This window comes from Lactuca virosa, chromosome 7 (genome assembly GCF_052849685.1).
Source record: "Lactuca virosa cultivar CGN04683 chromosome 7, Lactuca_virosa_CGN04683_v6, whole genome shotgun sequence".
Lineage (NCBI taxonomy): Eukaryota > Viridiplantae > Streptophyta > Magnoliopsida > Asterales > Asteraceae > Lactuca > Lactuca virosa.
Genome location: NC_136432.1, coordinates 109,153,450 through 109,171,583, shown reverse-complemented (window position 1 = coordinate 109,171,583; position 18,134 = coordinate 109,153,450). Strand labels below are relative to the sequence as shown.

General features: G+C 35.6%; 1 non-coding gene across 1 annotated transcript; it reads left to right on the top strand.

Moving 5' to 3' along the window:
* Positions 1-16,938: 16,938 nt before the first annotated feature.
* LOC145128116 (small nucleolar RNA R71) lies at positions 16,939-17,043 on the top strand. Its single transcript, XR_013716717.1, has one exon. It is a non-coding gene; the product is annotated as a small nucleolar RNA R71 (small nucleolar RNA).
* Positions 17,044-18,134: the final 1,091 nt, after the last annotated feature.

Below are 18,134 nucleotides of genomic sequence, written 5' to 3'. Positions count from 1 at the left end.
TTATTATTATTATTATTATTATTATTATTATTATTATTATTTTATTTTATTTATTTATTTATTTATTTTTTTTGTATGGCTAACACACACCCTCTAAATTCTATTCCTAGTCCTAACTATTGATTTGTTCACGACAATAGTTGAACCCTCAACTTCTTAGAGAAGAAAAACACTTTGTCAAATACCTTGATACCACTAGGCCAAAGACCCTTTACTAAAGCCCTTTTTCAATTTGATAAATCATTTTTAAATTTCTCTGTTTTTCTAACTTTCAATACAAGACATATCGACACCAAATGGAATACCCAACTAATGATAAAAATGAATGTCCCAACTACAACCATTGATATACGCAAGGGCATCAACATGGGCCTCCTCTACCCCGATACCAAAAGGTCGCAACTTTTTGAAGGTTTATATTCAATAATGAAACAAAATATAAACATATCAAATATAAACAAAATTATCGATATTCTCACAAGACCATTTTTCTAGACAAATCAACTTCAAACCACTATAATAGTTTTAGGTAATAAGATATGTAATTAGTGGAAGCATTTTTTGTACACACATACACACATCGCTGCTAATTTTTAAAATCTTGATTGCTAAAACAAAATGATAGTTTTACCTCCAACATTTTTATTAAATAGAAGTTTATTTATCCACATAAGGTTTTTATCTATCCATATTAAATACTGTTCATTGACAATTATGCCCTTAATTTTAATTTGTATATATCAAAGAGACTAAATCACAGGTTTGGTAACACCCATCGACGTACGACACCATCTTCTACAAGAGTTCCCATCTCTACTACGACTCCATAGTCATCGGTCTTCAAACTCTAACAATCGTAATTATCGATCTTCCAATTTATCGATTTTATTGTTGGCGTTGTTGTCCTCAAATCCATAGATACATGTCCATTACAACGTTATTCGTGCATGGATTCTGTTCTTTTGCGTTTGATACCATTTATATACAATTTATTTGTGGGTGCATAGGGATCTAGAGACATGAAAGATTTTGAATTTGGTGTTTGTTTGGGCAAACAAAGGTTTATGTTCAATTTGTCTTTAATGGCCAAGTTGTTCTTGTCTCAAGAAAGGTTTGTATTCTCTCTACTGATTCCATATTTGTAGAAATAAAAACATGATTTTGATTATTTTTTAATGAAACTATGAATCTTATTTACTGTGTGAAAAAAAAAAAACAATTGGTTTTATGAACAACATAAGAACATGTATGTAGTACAAATGCTCATATTAGTACATTTCTCTGGAAATTAGATTTAAAGTTTTCATAAAGGATATTAATGTTTATTCATCTTTATAGCTTATAAGAAAAAATGAAACCTTTCCCTTTTGCAAGATTGTTGCAACTAAGATCTAGATTTTGTTGGACCGGCTAAAGAACAAATAGTGTCGAAGGAGGAAGGGTTTTCAGTCATGCGTTGTGTGTGTTTGGGGGTATAATAGTAAACAGACAATATTTTCTGTAGATGGATAAAAACATTCGGTGTATATATATTAGCTCCCTTATTAAATAGCAATGAATTTAGCAACAAGCACGTTGCTATTTTATTATATACATATATACTTTTGGTAGTGACGATAATAACATTTACCTTTGCAAAATTCGTTTCTAATATTATATTACTTATATTTAACAATGCGAATTATACGATGCATTTGTTGCAAAATGATTTGGTAATTAAAAAATATTCGTTGCGAAAAAGTGGGAATATTTTTCTCCAAAAATCACCCAAATTGCAATGCCTAGTCGATAAAAAAAAAATCAATAGTAATGACATCATTTTTTCTAGTAGTTGTTTGATTTTATTCGAAAAAAACTAATGCCACTATACTACCGTTCTATGAAAACCTCTAAATTGCAAATTTAGTTTGTGTGGTTTATATTCATATTCATATTAGTTTAACTTTTGAACATGTCAAATTCATGTGGTTTTAAAATGTTCCGCGTATGACTATGATATTATTACCGTTAAAAAGTTCCATTAAATATTTGTTAAATGACGAAATTACCTTTGTATTTGTTTTTTTTCTTATTTTTTTTATTTTTTATGTTTAAGACTATTGTTTGAAATTTTAGTATAAATATGTGTATTTTTACTAACTTTGGACATATGTAAATATATACATATGTTGTATATATAATTAACTCTAAGTGGGTTTGTGCTCTACTCCGTAAGAGTTTTGAAACGATATATTGTATGTCCAAAATGAAGTATATGTGAATGAGATATCGATACCTAAAGTTGGGTATTTGAGAATGGAAGTTAGCAAAAGAGGTGGATGTGGGAATGAATCTCACATTGGTAGGAAGACCATACTCAAATGAGGTCTCGTTTGATAGTTTTTGTCTGGGAAAGTGTTGTCCGTGAAAGTTTTCTGACCGGAAAAGAAACTATGTTGTTTGATTATATATCTGATTGATTGTGCTGAATGATAAAAAAAAATTAGCATATTACCCTATTGTTCTATAATGTGATTGATGGAGTTGTTAAATAATTATAAAAACAAACAAATGTCATACAAAATCAAAACTTCACAATAATCATTTAAAAACTCAACCTGTGATTCTCGACCCGGTTTATGTGTGATAGTGATTGGATAGATGAGATTTTTTAAAATAAATTAGGATGATGGTGGTTTTGTCCAACAAAAAAATTAATCCAATAAAAATGAATTAAAAAATTAACTAAAAGAAATTAATAATCCAAGCAAGTAATATTTATTAACATATAGATATTATATATAATAAATAATATTTATTAATATATAATAATCCAATAAAAAAGAATTAATCCATAAAAAGGAAATTAATAATCCAATCAAGTGATATTTATTAACATATAAATATTATATATAATAAATAATATTTATTAATATATAATACTCAAGTGAGGTCTCGTTTGATAGTTTTTGTCGGCGAAAGTGTTGTCCGTGAAAGTTTTCTGACCGGAAAAAAAACCATGTTGTTTGATTGTACATCTGATTGATCGTGCTGAATGATAAAAAAAATTTAGCATATTACCCTATTGTTCTATAATGTGATTGATGAAGTTGTTAAATAATTATAAAAACAAACAAATGTCATACAAAATCAAAATTGCACAATAATCATTTAAAAACCCAACCTTTGATTCTCGACCCGGTTTATGTCTGATAGTGATTGGATATATGAGATTTTTTAAAATAAATTAGGATGATGGTGGTTTTGTCCAACAAAAAAATTAATCCAATAAAAATGAATTAAAAAATTAACTAAAAGAAATTAATAATCCAATCAAGTAACATATATATATTATATATAATAAATAATATTTATTAATATATAATAATCCAATAAAAAAGAATTAATTCATAAAAAGGAAATTAAAAAAATATATTTAAAAGAAACTAATAATCCAATAAAATAATATTTATTAATAAAAATAAATATTATATTAAAAATAATATTTATTAATATATAATAATCCAGTAAAAAAGTAATAATCCAATAAAAAAGAAATTAAAAAAATTATTTAAAAGAAATTAATAATCCAATAAAGAAAGAGGCGAGATTTGGGGCGTAATGTCTTTCCAGCCCATAAAGACAGAAAATTTAACATGCTAAGCCTGGATTTATCACACAATATTTAAAGCAAAAACCAACTTCATCAATCCATCAAACAAGAAATCAACACATAGTAATCAAGAGTTCATCTAATCTAAACGAATACAATGGTTTTTAGCCCAGAATCACACATGAAAAACACATAAACAAAAGGTAAACCAAGCTAAACATCATTAAGATAAGAAAATCGAATGAATATGTGTGAATCCTTGCTCCAGTCTCTTCATCCTTTGATCTCTAGTCGAATTTTGCCCTCAAAGGGTTCTTGGAAGAGTTTTTCTTCGTAAATAGTCGCAACCATAAGGCCTCCATCCTCTGGAAATGACCTAATGTATGGAACATGTATACTTGCCAAATTATGGCCACCACGTCGTTGGTCGACACCACCACGTTATGGTCCTCATGTATATCCTGTATTCTCCAAGTCGGCATCAAGAATTACTTAGATTCCATTTACCACATCGTGGTGGTGATCACCACATCGTTGTGATTGGATTTCACATTTAGGCCCAAACACGAAAGTCGTCCGAAATTATGTCTAGTTTTCAGATCATTTTGAATCACCTTAATTGGAGTTACGAGTCATGAGATATGGCCAAAATACCGACGATGGGTCAAGTTGTCCAACAACATCCTTTTTGTTTCTTCTTCTTGCCTAAGCTCGCATTTTCCTCCTTCCAGCTCCTCGTTTGCTTCCTTTTCATCTCGAGTGTGCCTTTGCTGCTACAAAACAAATTTCAAACATAATAAGTACCTTTTGTCCCATAATAAACATAATTGGCGTTTGCTTGCCTTCAAGCAAAACTGATTTTAATATCATCACATCAAAACCCTAGCTACCAACATTGCACAAGACAATTCATTTTGAGCCTCTCCATTACATCAACACCACATTGCATGTATTTGTGTCTAATTTTTCCTAAGAACTTCCCCAATCCTAAATACTCACAATCTTCATAAACACTTTTCCACTTCTTTTGAACAACACTCTTTTTATGCATCCCTCCGAATATATCCTCATATAGCTTTCTTAACCTCAATGTATTTTTGGTTAAGCTCTCAAGCATACATATGGAAAAATAACCTAGAAATAAAAATTACAATAAATAATAATAACTTGGCAAATTGCCTTATTCTTGAGTCTTCGATTTCGAACTTTTCTTCATGATATTTCTTGATCTTCATAGCTTTGTAGACTCTTATTCACTTCAAACTTTTGAAACTTCTTTTTCTTTTTTCTATTTTTCTATTTTTTTTTCTATTTTTTCACTTTTTTCACTCAAAACTAAAAATCCTAAAAATATATGCTTAAGCAAGGGAACTTAACTTTAACCCTTATTGGTTAGAGGTATTAGTTTAAAGTGCAATGACTACATAAGCTTTCCTGGATACATTTCTAGTACACGATGCTAAATATATTATGGCCCTCAAACTAAGCAATATCGTATTTTTGTTCCATGATTTTACTAGGATAGGGAAGCCACAAATAAACTATAACATATATTCAAATAAACATTGAAACTCTCATTGGATCGTCACATACAATGCTAGCAACCTAGATCTTAACATAATAATAAAAACTTTTTTAACTGGATTCAATTTTAGATTATTATTTCAAATCTTTCTAATAATTTTTTAAATCCTAGTCATTTTAAAAAAAAATAATAATAAGTATGCTTTTATTCATATATTCAACCCCTACCCCACACTTAAATAATGCAATGTCCCCATTGCATGCTTAAACAATAAAAGAACAAAAAAATAAGAGGAGAAATTGGAACAGACTCCCCTGGGGTAGTAGTGGCGAGATCGAATTCTTGAAAGTGTGTGGAAAGCTTGGACATCTCGTATAATGGCTAAAAACAATATTTCTTATCTCTTCTTCTAGTGAATGTGAATATAAATGTGCCATATCGAAATGAACTAAAGAACTATTCTTCAAAAAGTGTGTTGAACCTTAAACACGATGCGGGAAAGCAACGCTACGTCGTGGTGCCGAGTTTGAAGTTGCAATGAACGATAAAAATAAGACCACCGTGGCGTGGTATAGTTATACCACATCGTGGTGATAGGCCTGATGAAATTCAGTAGGGAAAATAACGAATGCCACAACATGGTCTAGGGATGCCATGTCATGGTGTCTTCTCAGAGTGTATTCAAGAGCCAAAATAATGCATCTTTTCTTCTTAAGGGCTTAGTACCATTCTCGACCTTTTCTTTTTGTAGAAATTCTTCAAAACTCATCTCTTCACCAAGTGGGAACCCCACACTTATTCAAAAATATGGTCTTCAATTATAGTCTTCTAAAAATATCACAGCTTCTTCAACAATTAAGCTCCTTCACCGCTTCACTTCCGTTCAATACTACAAAATAAGATCAAAGACTAGAGAAACACGATCATTCGGTTAAACTAAAACTAAAAACTAAAACTAAAAAGAAAATAAAAAGCAAAAGAAAATGCAAACTCTTAAAAACCGGGTTGCCTCCTGCTAAGCGCTTCTTTTTTATGAGCTGTGAGCCGGACTCCTTCCCACTCTACGTTGCCTCATGTGGAAGTGTAACCTCCCCGTTCTCCATCATTTTGAACCTTGATTTTTTGTAGGAAATCCCTCTGTTGAATGCCTTTTTGAAGTTTCTAGCATTTTCGGGTTGACGTCTTCACTATGTTTCCGCTTAGGTTCTTTCTTCATTCCCGTTTCTTTAGCTTTTTTCTTCTCTCTTTCCGAGTTTTTCTTGTCAAAATGAGACTCATCATTCTCTTCCTCTTTTTCTTCAACTTTCTCCATGACTTGTTCTGGAGGTCTTGTAAAAGCAAACACCTCGAAAATCATTGGCCTTGACATTGGAGGTTCGGATAATTCACTTCCTTTTCTAATTACTCTTCAGGTTCTTTATGCTCCAAGAACTGTGTGTTTCCTTGCTTCACCAGATTTTTCCTTGGCACGAGATGGGAAAGGTGATGAGTTTTCAGCATTCTAACACTCCTATGGTGTACATGCAACCCTAGAAACCTTGGATCTATGTTTGACTAAGATACATGCAAATAATTATTTTTCCAAGGTTCTTATCCTAACTAGCATGGCATGGGGTACTTGAATCAAATAAAACTAGTAGAATTACTTACCTTGTAGTAGTAGTTGATTGCTTGGAGTTTGAGAGCCTAGCACCAATAATGTGGATGCCTCAAATGGAAGTCACAAATCACCACAAACTTGGAAACTTGAGAGAATAGTCACAAACTTCTTGAAATCGGCCCTCTTAGTTTACACACATCAACTAGTGCAATTTCAAGAACCAAAGCCTCCTTTATATAGTGTGGTAGATTAGGGTTACATCCATGTAAACCCTAATACCCATGTCTTTTCATTTCCATGAGATCCATGGGTTAAAGCTCCATGGCGTATCCATGGACTTTCCATGCAAGCCTAGCCCATTCCAAATAAGCATTAACCCACACTATATAAATACAAGAGCCCATATTTTAATTAGTCATACTTTTGATCTCTAAATTAATTATAAATTAATTATAGATCAACACTAATTAAATAATATGATTTTATATTAATATATTAGAACTTATAATATATTAATAAATCATAACTTATACTATTCCCAAAAGATTATCCGTAAATTGTTCGGGTGAAGTGCAACCCAAATGGACCATGCCGGGTCGGGTCAAGTACATACCAAATATAGTTATGGACTTAGACACTATCTCCAACAGTCTCCCACTTGGATAAGTCTAATAACTATAGTTGCAAGTATGACTTCAGGAACCGATCAGCAATCGTAGCTCTTAAAACTCTGTTGAACTATGAAGCGCCATTTTAGATAAGTGATCATATAATCCTCTGTTCTAGATATCAGCCGGACAAATACATGGAACATGGTCTTGCTTATTGTCCAGCATTTGTTTCCCGATTTCTGATTTGTTTGACATAGAACTTAACTGAACACATCAATTTAGTTCTGACCGGGCCCGGTACATAGGTCAAAACAAAATCATCGAGGGGCCCAAATATCGCTTCTAATCCTAGAAGGAACAGATAAACTTCGACTCATATGTTTGCTCTACTACTTGTTCAACTACACACAAAGACACGGTTTATAACATCGAGTTACCAATGCGTTTTTGTGCAATCAATACATAACCAACTCATAGGCAACAAATCATATCTTTAGGTTTGAATACTTATATGATATTACCGTCTCACGATCACTCGAGATAAATTCCATGAAGTGATACAAGTGAGCGTGGGTTGAATCCAATACTTAGAACTTATGAGCACTCATGAGTGTTGTAGCCCCGCTTTGTCTAACATCTTAGACCTCTACAAGCCAACCCATGACAGTCTTGATTCATATCTACTTCCAACATATGACCGACTGTGGAGAGTTTGAATAATATGATATAAACCATAACATAATTATTCTAGAAGTCAAAACATGCAAAAAGAAATAATAGTAAACGATTGACAAGAGATAGCAACACTTTACTCATAAATAACAGCTTTTATTTATCATCAGATGTCAATTACATTTTACAAATTTCAAGATTATCTAACTACTAAAACTAATATCATCCTACAACCCTATGCTCCGAGCATGCTGGAGATGCTTAGCCCGAGTCAGTCCCTTCGTGAGGGGATCTGCTGGGTTCTCATCCGATGATACCCTCTTTGCCACGAGGATTCCTTCTTCTATTCGATGTCTGATGAAGTGATATTTTCTGTCAATGTGTCTGGATCTCCCATGATCTCTTGGTTCCTTGGCTAAGGCAACCGCACTATTGCTGTCACAGAAAATCTCCATTGGCTCCTTTATAGCTGGTACAACTCCAAGGTCTCCGATGAAGTTGTTTAGCCATATAGCCTCCTTTGCTGCCTCGCTTGCTGCTATATACTCTGATTCACAAGTGGAATCAGCCACTGTCTCCTGCTTGGAACTTTTCCAAGTAATTGCCCCTCCGTTTAGAGTAAAGACCCAGCCCGACTGAGAGCGGAAATTATCCCTGTCAGTCTGAAAGCTAGCATCACTGTACCCTACAACTCTCAAGTCCTCACTGCCACCGAGGGTAAGGACCCAGTCCTTAGTCCTCCGTAGGTACTTGAGGATATTCTTTACCGCAGTCCAGTGTGCCTTGCCAAGGTTCCCCTGATACCTGCTAACCATGCTCAAAGCAAAGGCTACATCAGGTCGAGTACACGTCATAGCATACATGATCGATCCTACAGCTGAAGCATAAGGTATTCGACTCATTTCTGCTATCTCAGCCTCAGTACTAGGGCTTTGTGTCTTACTCAATATGGCGTTACTCTAGATGGGTAACTCTCCTTTCTTGGAGTTATGCATGTTGTACCTTTTCAACACTTTGTCCACATAGGTGCTTTGACTAAGTCCAATTAGTCTTTTACTCCTGTTTCTCAAAATCCTTATCCCTAGGATATAGGCAGCTTCTCCAAGGTCCTTCATAGCGAAACACTTCCCAAGCCAGGACTTTACTTCCTGTAGGGTTGGGATGTCATTTCCTATGAGTAGTATGTGATCCACATACAGTACCAAAAAGCTGACTATACTCCCACTAGCCTTGATATAGACACAAGATTCATCTTCACTCCTTGAAAAGCCAAATTCTTTGACTTTCTCATCAAAGCAAAGATTCCATCTGCGAGGTGCCTGTTTTAATCCATAAATGGATTTCTCGAGCTTACACACTCTACTGGGGTACTCTGTACTGACAAAACCCTCTGGCTGAACCATGTAAACATCTTCAGCCAACTTTCCATTAAGGAAAGCGGTTTTGACATCCATTTGCCATATTTCATAATCATGAAATGCAGCAATGGCTAACAGAACCCTAATAGACTTAATCTTGGCCACTGGTGAAAAGGTATCATCATAATCAACTCCCGGAGTTTGAGAATAACCCTTTGCAACCAGTCGTGCCTTATAAGTGTGTACATTACCATCCATGTCGGTCTTCTTCTTGAAGATCCATTTGCACCCAACTATCTTACGATCAGGTACATTGTCAACCAAGTTCCAAACTTGATTGTCATACATGGACTATATCTCGCTATCCATAGCCTCTTTCCATTTAGCAGCCTCAGGGCCTGCCATGGCTTCCGTGTAGCTGTTAGGCTCATCCAGATTTACCAGTGTGTTATCACTGATAAGTGTGTCACCTTCTGCAGTAATATGAAAACCATAATAATGCTCAGGTGCATTCCTAACTCTGGTGGAACGCCTCAGAGGTATAGATTCTTCAGTCGGCTCAACAGGAGTTTTGCTCCTCAGGTTGAGGGCTAGGCTTTCAGGTTCCTTCACCACTTGACTCTTGAATTTCATCAAGGTCAATTTGCCTCCCACTATCTCCTTGGCTCATGAATTCTCTCTCTCGAAAGAATCCTCTTCTTGCTACAAAGACCACATTATCACTGGGTCTGTAGAAGATGTAACCAAAGGATTTCTGTGGGTAGCCGATGAAAATACACCTTTCACTTCGGGGTTCGAGCTTATCGTGAGTCTCGCGTCTCACGAAAGCCTCGCAACCCCAAATCTTGATGTGGTCTAGATTGGGAACTTTTCCAGTCCACACCTCGTGAGGTGTTTTGGCAACCTTCTTTGTAGGGACTAGATTAAGGATATGAGCGGCAGTCTCTAAGGCATACCCCCAAAATGAGATTGGTAGCGAAGCTCGACTCATCATGGAACGAACCATGTCCAACAAGGTCCGATTGCGCCTCTCAGCTACACCATTCAACTGTGGTGTCCTAGGAGGTGTCAATTGTGAGACAATCCCACATTCCTTAAGATAGTCAAGGAACTCAGTACTAAGATACTCACCACCACGATCGGATCGAAGCATCTTAATGTTCCTGCCCAACTGATTCTCCACTTCTTGCTTAAACTCTTTGAATTTCTCAAAGGTTTCTGACTTATGCTTGATTAGGTAGACATATCCATATCTACTAAAATCATCAGTAAAAGTCACATAGAACCGATTAGCATCTCTTGTGGCGGTTCTGAAGGGTCCACACACATCCGTGTGTATGAGGTCCAACAAACCTTCACCCCTAGCACAAGTGCTAGTAAAAGGTGACTTTGTCATTTTACCAAGCAAACAAGATTCACAACTATCATCTGACTTTAGGTCAAATGACTCCAAGACTCCATCCTTTTGGAGTTGGCCTATGCGTTTCTTGCTTACATGTCCAAGACGACAATGCCATAAGGATGCTTTATCTAAGCTAGTGGAAGAGTTAATACACAATACATTATTTCCTAGATTATCTACAACAGATACAGTTTCATACACACCATCACAAGGTAATGCTTTAAAATAAAGAACATTATTAAAGAAAGCATCAATACTACCATTATTATTATCAAAATAAAAGGTAAAACCTTGTCTATACAATGCATGAAAGGAAATAACATTTCTTGCCATTTCTGGCAAATAATAACATTTATTCAAATCTAATGTAAACCCACTATTTAGCACTAAGGAATAAACTCCTATCTTGGTGACAGGTGAAGCTTTCCTGTTTCCCATGATCAAGTTTATCTTTCCCTGCTCCACATTCTCACTTCTTTTTAGTCCCTGCAAATCACAACATATGTGAATACCACAACCTGTATCAAGGACCCAAGACTTAGAATGAGGTGAGTTATTAGACAATATAGTGTATATACCTGCATGGTTAGGTTTTACTTTCCCATCCTTCAGATCTTGCTGGTACTTTGGGCAGTTTCGCTTCCAGTGCGACTTTTCATGGCAATAGAAGCATTCAGCCTCATTAGGGTTAGCAGAAGGAGTGACAAAACCTTTATTGGTTTTGCTTGAAGAGGAGCCTTCAAGGGTCTTACCCTTGGTACCCTTAGAAGGGTTCTTTCTCTTCTTCCCTTTGCCATGCCCGATTGCCAAGACATTGGCCGCAGTTGGCATAGGAGTAGGAGTAGTAACAACCGACTTACCCTTTAGACCACTTTCGGCGGTCTTCAAGAGTCCTTGAAGTTTGCTGAGGGTGTCTTCTTCCTTGTTCATGTGATATGTCATGCGGAATTGATCATAACACGATGGCAAGGAGTGCAAAATGATGTCTATTGCTAACTCCTCAGGGAAGTTCACATTCAGCTTCAGTAAACGGTCCACATACCTTTGCATTTTCTATATGTGGCCCGTGATGGGTTCACCATCCTTCATTCGGGTTGTTATCATGGAGGAGATTATTTCATATCGCTCTTGACGAGCACTTTGATGGTAGTGGTCCATCAAGTCCTGGTGCATCTCAAAAGGATAATAGTCCTCATAGGACTTTTGGAGCTCGGCTGTCATGGTGGCCATCATGATGCATGCCACTTTTGTAGCATCTCTTTCATGTACCTCATATTCAGCAAGCTCTTCAGGAGTAGCAGTTGGCTCGGGTACCTTCAGCTCCTTGTCGAGAACATATTCTTTGTTCTCATACCGAGTGACCATCCTGATGTTTCTGATCCAATCTGTAAAGTTGGACCCATCAAAGATGACTCTCCCACAAAGATTAATGAGAGAGAAGGAGCTAGTAGGGTTTGAGCCAGAAGCATTGTTATTGGAAGACATCTGAAAAGAAGAGGGAATAGATTAGATTAGATATAGAGATAGTCCTTAACAAAACACCCAAATGTAATATTAAGGCTAGGACCCAACACAATATTTTATAACTTAGAAGAGGGATGCCGTAATCTAAGCTATAAGATATTTGAAGGTAGGTGAATGACGATTCACCAATTTCCACCATGAAAAACGAAATATTTAATTAGGTTTTAATTGGTTTAGAAACTCCTAGATTCTTTGAGATTCATTGAACTTTCTTCAATGACATGTTTCAATCTCGAGTGTGCCCTTCAAGTTTTGTGACTGGGATGCCGAGGATCACAAAACAAGGTGTGAAGTAACCATGCAAATTACTTGGTACCCTTAGTGTATTACCCCTCAATCGATGTGCCGGTTAACCACACACGCTCCATCGATACTATGATAAACATTAAGTCACCCTTTACCTACCTTGTTAAGTTCAAGTTAGTGTGCCGGTTAACCACATACGCTGCACTAACGACTTAAACAAAGTGTAAAGTGTAATTTCATGGATTAGCACCTTATTCACATTTTCCTAAAATAACTAAGATTGGGAATTCAATAAATTTTAGTTACTTTAGTATTATCATTATACTTTTAATGAGAATTTATAAGTCCTTGTCCTACCCGTTCGGCTAACGACCCTCCACCGATCAAGGAAACGGTGGGTGAGAGTGGACACCCATTAAGTTGCCATTTTATAGGCAACAACCTTATACCCCCCTTATAGACCGGCTTCGTGAATGAGACATACTAGCGGTAAGACGACTTGATCTTATAAATATATAAATATTATTAAACTTATAATATTATAAAGTATAAGGGTTGAATTTTAACTTTTAAAATTCTAGGGATTGGAACTAAAGTTTTTAATATGACTTTACATGTTCCAAAACTTGAGGGCAAGTTTTGTAAACTTTCAAAACTTTTCATTTCTCATAACTTATGAGTTAATGGTTATTAAAAATGAAGACTCTTCATTTTTTTTTGTAACCTATGTGTTCTTTTAATGGTTATTTATAAATGTGACTTTTGGTTATCCATAACTTAAGAACTAGTTATGGACTCCATTAAAACACATAAAGATAAAGAATTAAGCTAATCAATTATTAGCACATAATTTCTATGATCTTCTAAACTCATATGTTTATGAATGTTCATATCAAAAATTTCAAGAATCGTAAAAACATATACAAAACTCGAAATTTTGATACGAGCTTTTGAACAAAACTTCGATTTTCAAGTTTTTTTTTTTTTTGCATCAAGTATCAAATAAACAAACCTGACTCTGATACCACTAATGGGTTTTCAGCATTCTAACACTCCTATGGTGTACATGCAACCCTAGAAACCTTGGATCTATGTTTGACTAAGATACATGCAAATAGTTATTTTTCCAAGGTTCTTATCCTAACTAGCATGGCATGGGGTACTTGAATCAAATAAAACTAGTAGAATTACTTACCTTGTAGTAGTAGTTGATTGCTTGGAGTTTGAGAGCCTAGCACCAAAAATTTGGATGCCTCAAATGGAAGTCACAAATCACTACAAACTTGGAAACTTGAGAGAATAGTCACAAACTTCTTGAAATCGGCCCTCTTAGTTTACACACATCAACTAATGCAATTTCAAGAACCAAAGCCTCCTTTATATAGTGTGGTGGATTAGGGTTACATCCATGTAAACCCTAATACCCATGTCTTTTCATTTCCATGAGATCCATGGGTTAAAGCTCCATGGAGTATCCATGGACTTTCCATGCAAGCCTAGCCCATTCCAAATAAGCATTAGCCCACACTATATAAATACAAGAGCCCATATTTAATTAGTCATACTTTTGATCTCTAAATTAATTCTAAATTAATTATAGATCAACACTAATTAAATAATATGATTTTATATTAATATATTAGAACTTATAATATATTAATAAATCATAACTTATACTATTCTCAAAAGATTATCCGTAAATTGTTCGGGTGAAGTGCAACCCAAATGGACCATGCCGGGTCGGGTCAAGTACATACCAAATATAGTTATGGACTTAGACACTATCTCCAACAGTCTCCCACTTGGATAAGTCTAATAACTATAGTTGCAAGTATGACTTCAGGAACCGATCAGCAATCGTAGCTCTTAAAACTCTGTTGAACTATGAAGCGCCATTTTAGATAAGTGATCATATAATCCTCTGTTCTAGATATCAGTCGGACAAATACATGGAACATGGTCTTGCTTATTGTCCAGCATTTGTTTCCCGATTTCTGATTTGTTTGACATAGAACTTAACTGAACACATCAATTTAGTTCTGACCGGGCCCGGTACATAGGTCAAAACAAAATCATCGAGGGGCCCAGATATCGCTTCTAATCCTAGAAGGAACAGATAAACTTCGACTCATATGTTTGCTCTACTACTTGTTGAACTACACACAAAGGCACGGTTTATAACATCGAGTTACCAGTGCGTTTTCGTGCAATCAATACATAACCAACTCATAGGCAACAAATCATATCTTTAGGTTTGAAGACTTATATGATATTACCGTCTCACGATCACTCGAGATAAATTCCATGAAGTGATACAAGTGAGCGTGGGTTGAATCCAATACTCAGAACTTATGAGCACTCATGAGTGTTGTAGCCCCGCTTTGTCTAACATCTTAGACCTCTACAAGCCAACCCATGACAGTCTTGATTCATATCTACTTCCAACATATGACCGACTGTGGAGAGTTTGAATAATATGATATAAACCATAACATTATTATTCTAGAAGTCAAAACATGCAAAAAGAAATAATAGTAAACGATTGACAAGAGATAGCAACACTTTACTCATAAATAACAGCTTTTATTTATCATCAGATGTCAATTACATTTTACAAATTTCAAGATTATCTAACTACTAAAACTAATATCATCCTACAGCCCTATGCTCCGAGCATGCTGGAGATGCTTAGCCCGAGTCGGTCCCTTCGTGAGGGGATCTGCTGGGTTCTCATCCGATGATACCCTCTTTGCCACGAGGATTCCTTCTTCTATTCGATGTCTGATGAAGTGATATTTTCTGTCAATGTGTCTGGATCTCCCATGATCTCTTGGTTCCTTGGCTAAGGCAACCGCACTATTGCTGTCACAGAAAATCTCCATTGGCTCCTTTATAGCTGGTACAACTCCAAGGTCTTCGATGAAGTTCTTTAGCCATATAGCCTCCTTTGCTGCCTCGCTTGCTGTTATATACTCTGATTCACAAGTGGAATCAGCCACTGTCTCCTGCTTGGAACTTTTCCAAGTAATTGCCCCTCCGTTTAGAGTAAAGACCCAGCCCGACTGAGAGCGGAAATTATCCCTGTCAGTCTGAAAGCTAGCATCACTGTACCCTACAACTCTCAAGTCCTCACTGCCACTGAGCGTAAGGACCCAGTCGTTAGTCCTCCGTAGGTACTTGAGGATATTCTTTACCGCAGTCCAGTGTGCCTTGCCAAGGTTCCCCTGATACCTGCTAACCATGCTCAAAGCAAAGGCTACATCAGGTCGAGTACACGTCATAGCATACATATTAAATAATATGATTTTATATTAATATATTAGAACCCATATTTAATTAGTCATACTTTTGATCTCTAAATTAATTCTAAATTAATTATAGATCAACACTAATTAAATAATATGATTTTATATTAATATATTAGAACTTATAATATATTAATAAATCATAACTTATACTATTCTCAAAAGATTATCCGTAAATTGTTCGGGTGAAGTGCAACCCAAATGGAGCATGCCGGGTCGGGTCAAGTACATACCAAATATAGTTATGGACTTAGACACTATCTCCAACAAAAGGAAGAGGTGGTTGATATGGCTCAACGAATGAAAAATCATAATCTTCCTTCAGTGCCTACGGCGTAGACTATTGCCTCAACATCGTGGTGACTGGGCAGAGTCACAGATCTTTTCTTCTTTTGATTTTCCTTCAACTGATTGATTGAACTATTGATCTATTGAATCAAGGACTGCCATATACTCTAATTCCTCCTCTTTTTTTTGTATAAACAACCATGAATTGAGAGATTAGGATTGGCTCAGTTTTTCTTGAAGGTGAATCCGGTAGCATTTCTTGCACAAGCTTTGTTAATTGCCCGACTTGCGTGTAGATGCTCAAAATAGATTCTTGTTGATCACTAAGTGTTGCATCTGTAGCATCATGTCATTTTTCATTAGCTTCCATGAATCTAAATAGCATTGACTTGAGAGTAGATATCTTCTTGGATTGGACTTGTTCTATTTGGTAGAGATCATGCTTTAGTTGTTGAATTTATTTTGTATCTCGATTTCTCTTGTATTCCAATTCACAATCCCTTGTAGAATGGGCTCCTCCACAAGCTCTGCATCTATATTGAATTAATCCAACCATTTTTATGATCCTTTCTTCCATTGCATCGAGATTTTCAATTACTGAACTGATAGCATCTTGACTTGCATCTTTACTTGATTTTCCTCTAGTGAAATCCTCCTTTGAGTTGTGATACTATCTTGAATATTTAGCAAATTCTTCAATCAAAGCTTTCTTTGTTTCCGGATCCTTCTTTGTCATGGGCCCTTGCGAATCTAGAAGTTAGTGAGTGCACACAGTGACTCCATCATAAAATATCAAGATTTATTGTTGCACATTGAAGTCATGTTGAGGGAAATGTCGTAACAATCTCTTAACGCTCCCAAGAATCATATAGCAACTCCCCTTCTAATTGTTGAAAATGATGTATATTTCTTTTAAGCTTCGCGAATTTTGAAGGAGGGGTAAACTAGTTTATGAACTCAGTCTTAAAATCATCCCATGTCGTGATTTCTCCAAAGGGAAGTGATTTTAACCATTCCTCAGCTTCACCCTTCAATGTGACCGGCAAAAGTCGAAGCATCACCGCATCTTTCTCACGTTTGGTTCATGAAATTAGTTAGAAATTTCCACCACCTCTTTGTTGGGTTTTGAGCACTATAACATTCCTATGGTGCACATGAAACCCTAAATGCTTTGGATCCATGTTTTCTCTAATTATACATGCATTTTGTTTTTCCAAAGCATTCACCCTAGCTAGCATACAATTGAAGCTATATAATAAAACTTAGTTTGGATGCTTACCTATTGAGTAGGGTAGAGATCGTGACCTTTGAAAGCTTGAGCACCTCAAGTTTGATGCCTCTAATGGTTCACAAACACCAATATGCAAGAGGAGGCTTAAGAGAATAAGTTACTTATCTCAAAGAGATGGTGTCGCCGATTTTGGCTCATGAGGGTTCTATTTATAGCGTGGCAAATGCTAGGGTTACACTTTGTAAACCCTAATGCTCCATGACTTTCCACATTCTTATGCTCCATGGGTTTAACCTCCATGGACTATCCATGGATTAGTTTAGCCTATAATCATGGATCATTAGCCCACACTACAAGAATGATTGATTTACATAATCAATCCCCATATATTTAATTAGTTTCTTTTGACCACAAAATTAATTCCAAATTAATTCTTGATCAATACCAATTAAATAATTTCGTATTAATATATTATACTTGTAATATATTAATAAACCATAAATAACCTTATTCTCAAAATCCATCCTATCAAATTGCACTCGTGAAGGAAACCCAAAAGGACCATGCGACTATCGGGTCAAGTACATCCTAATTATTGTTATGGGCTTAGACACCAAATCCAATAGTCTCCCACTTGGATAAGTCTAATAACTATAGCTGCCAATGTAACTTCAGGATCCGACTTAGCAATCGTAAGCTTTCAAAAGCCGCTGTCAACTCTAACCCAGTCAGTGATGCATCCTTTAGATAAATGATCATATAATCCTCTGTTCTTAAGAT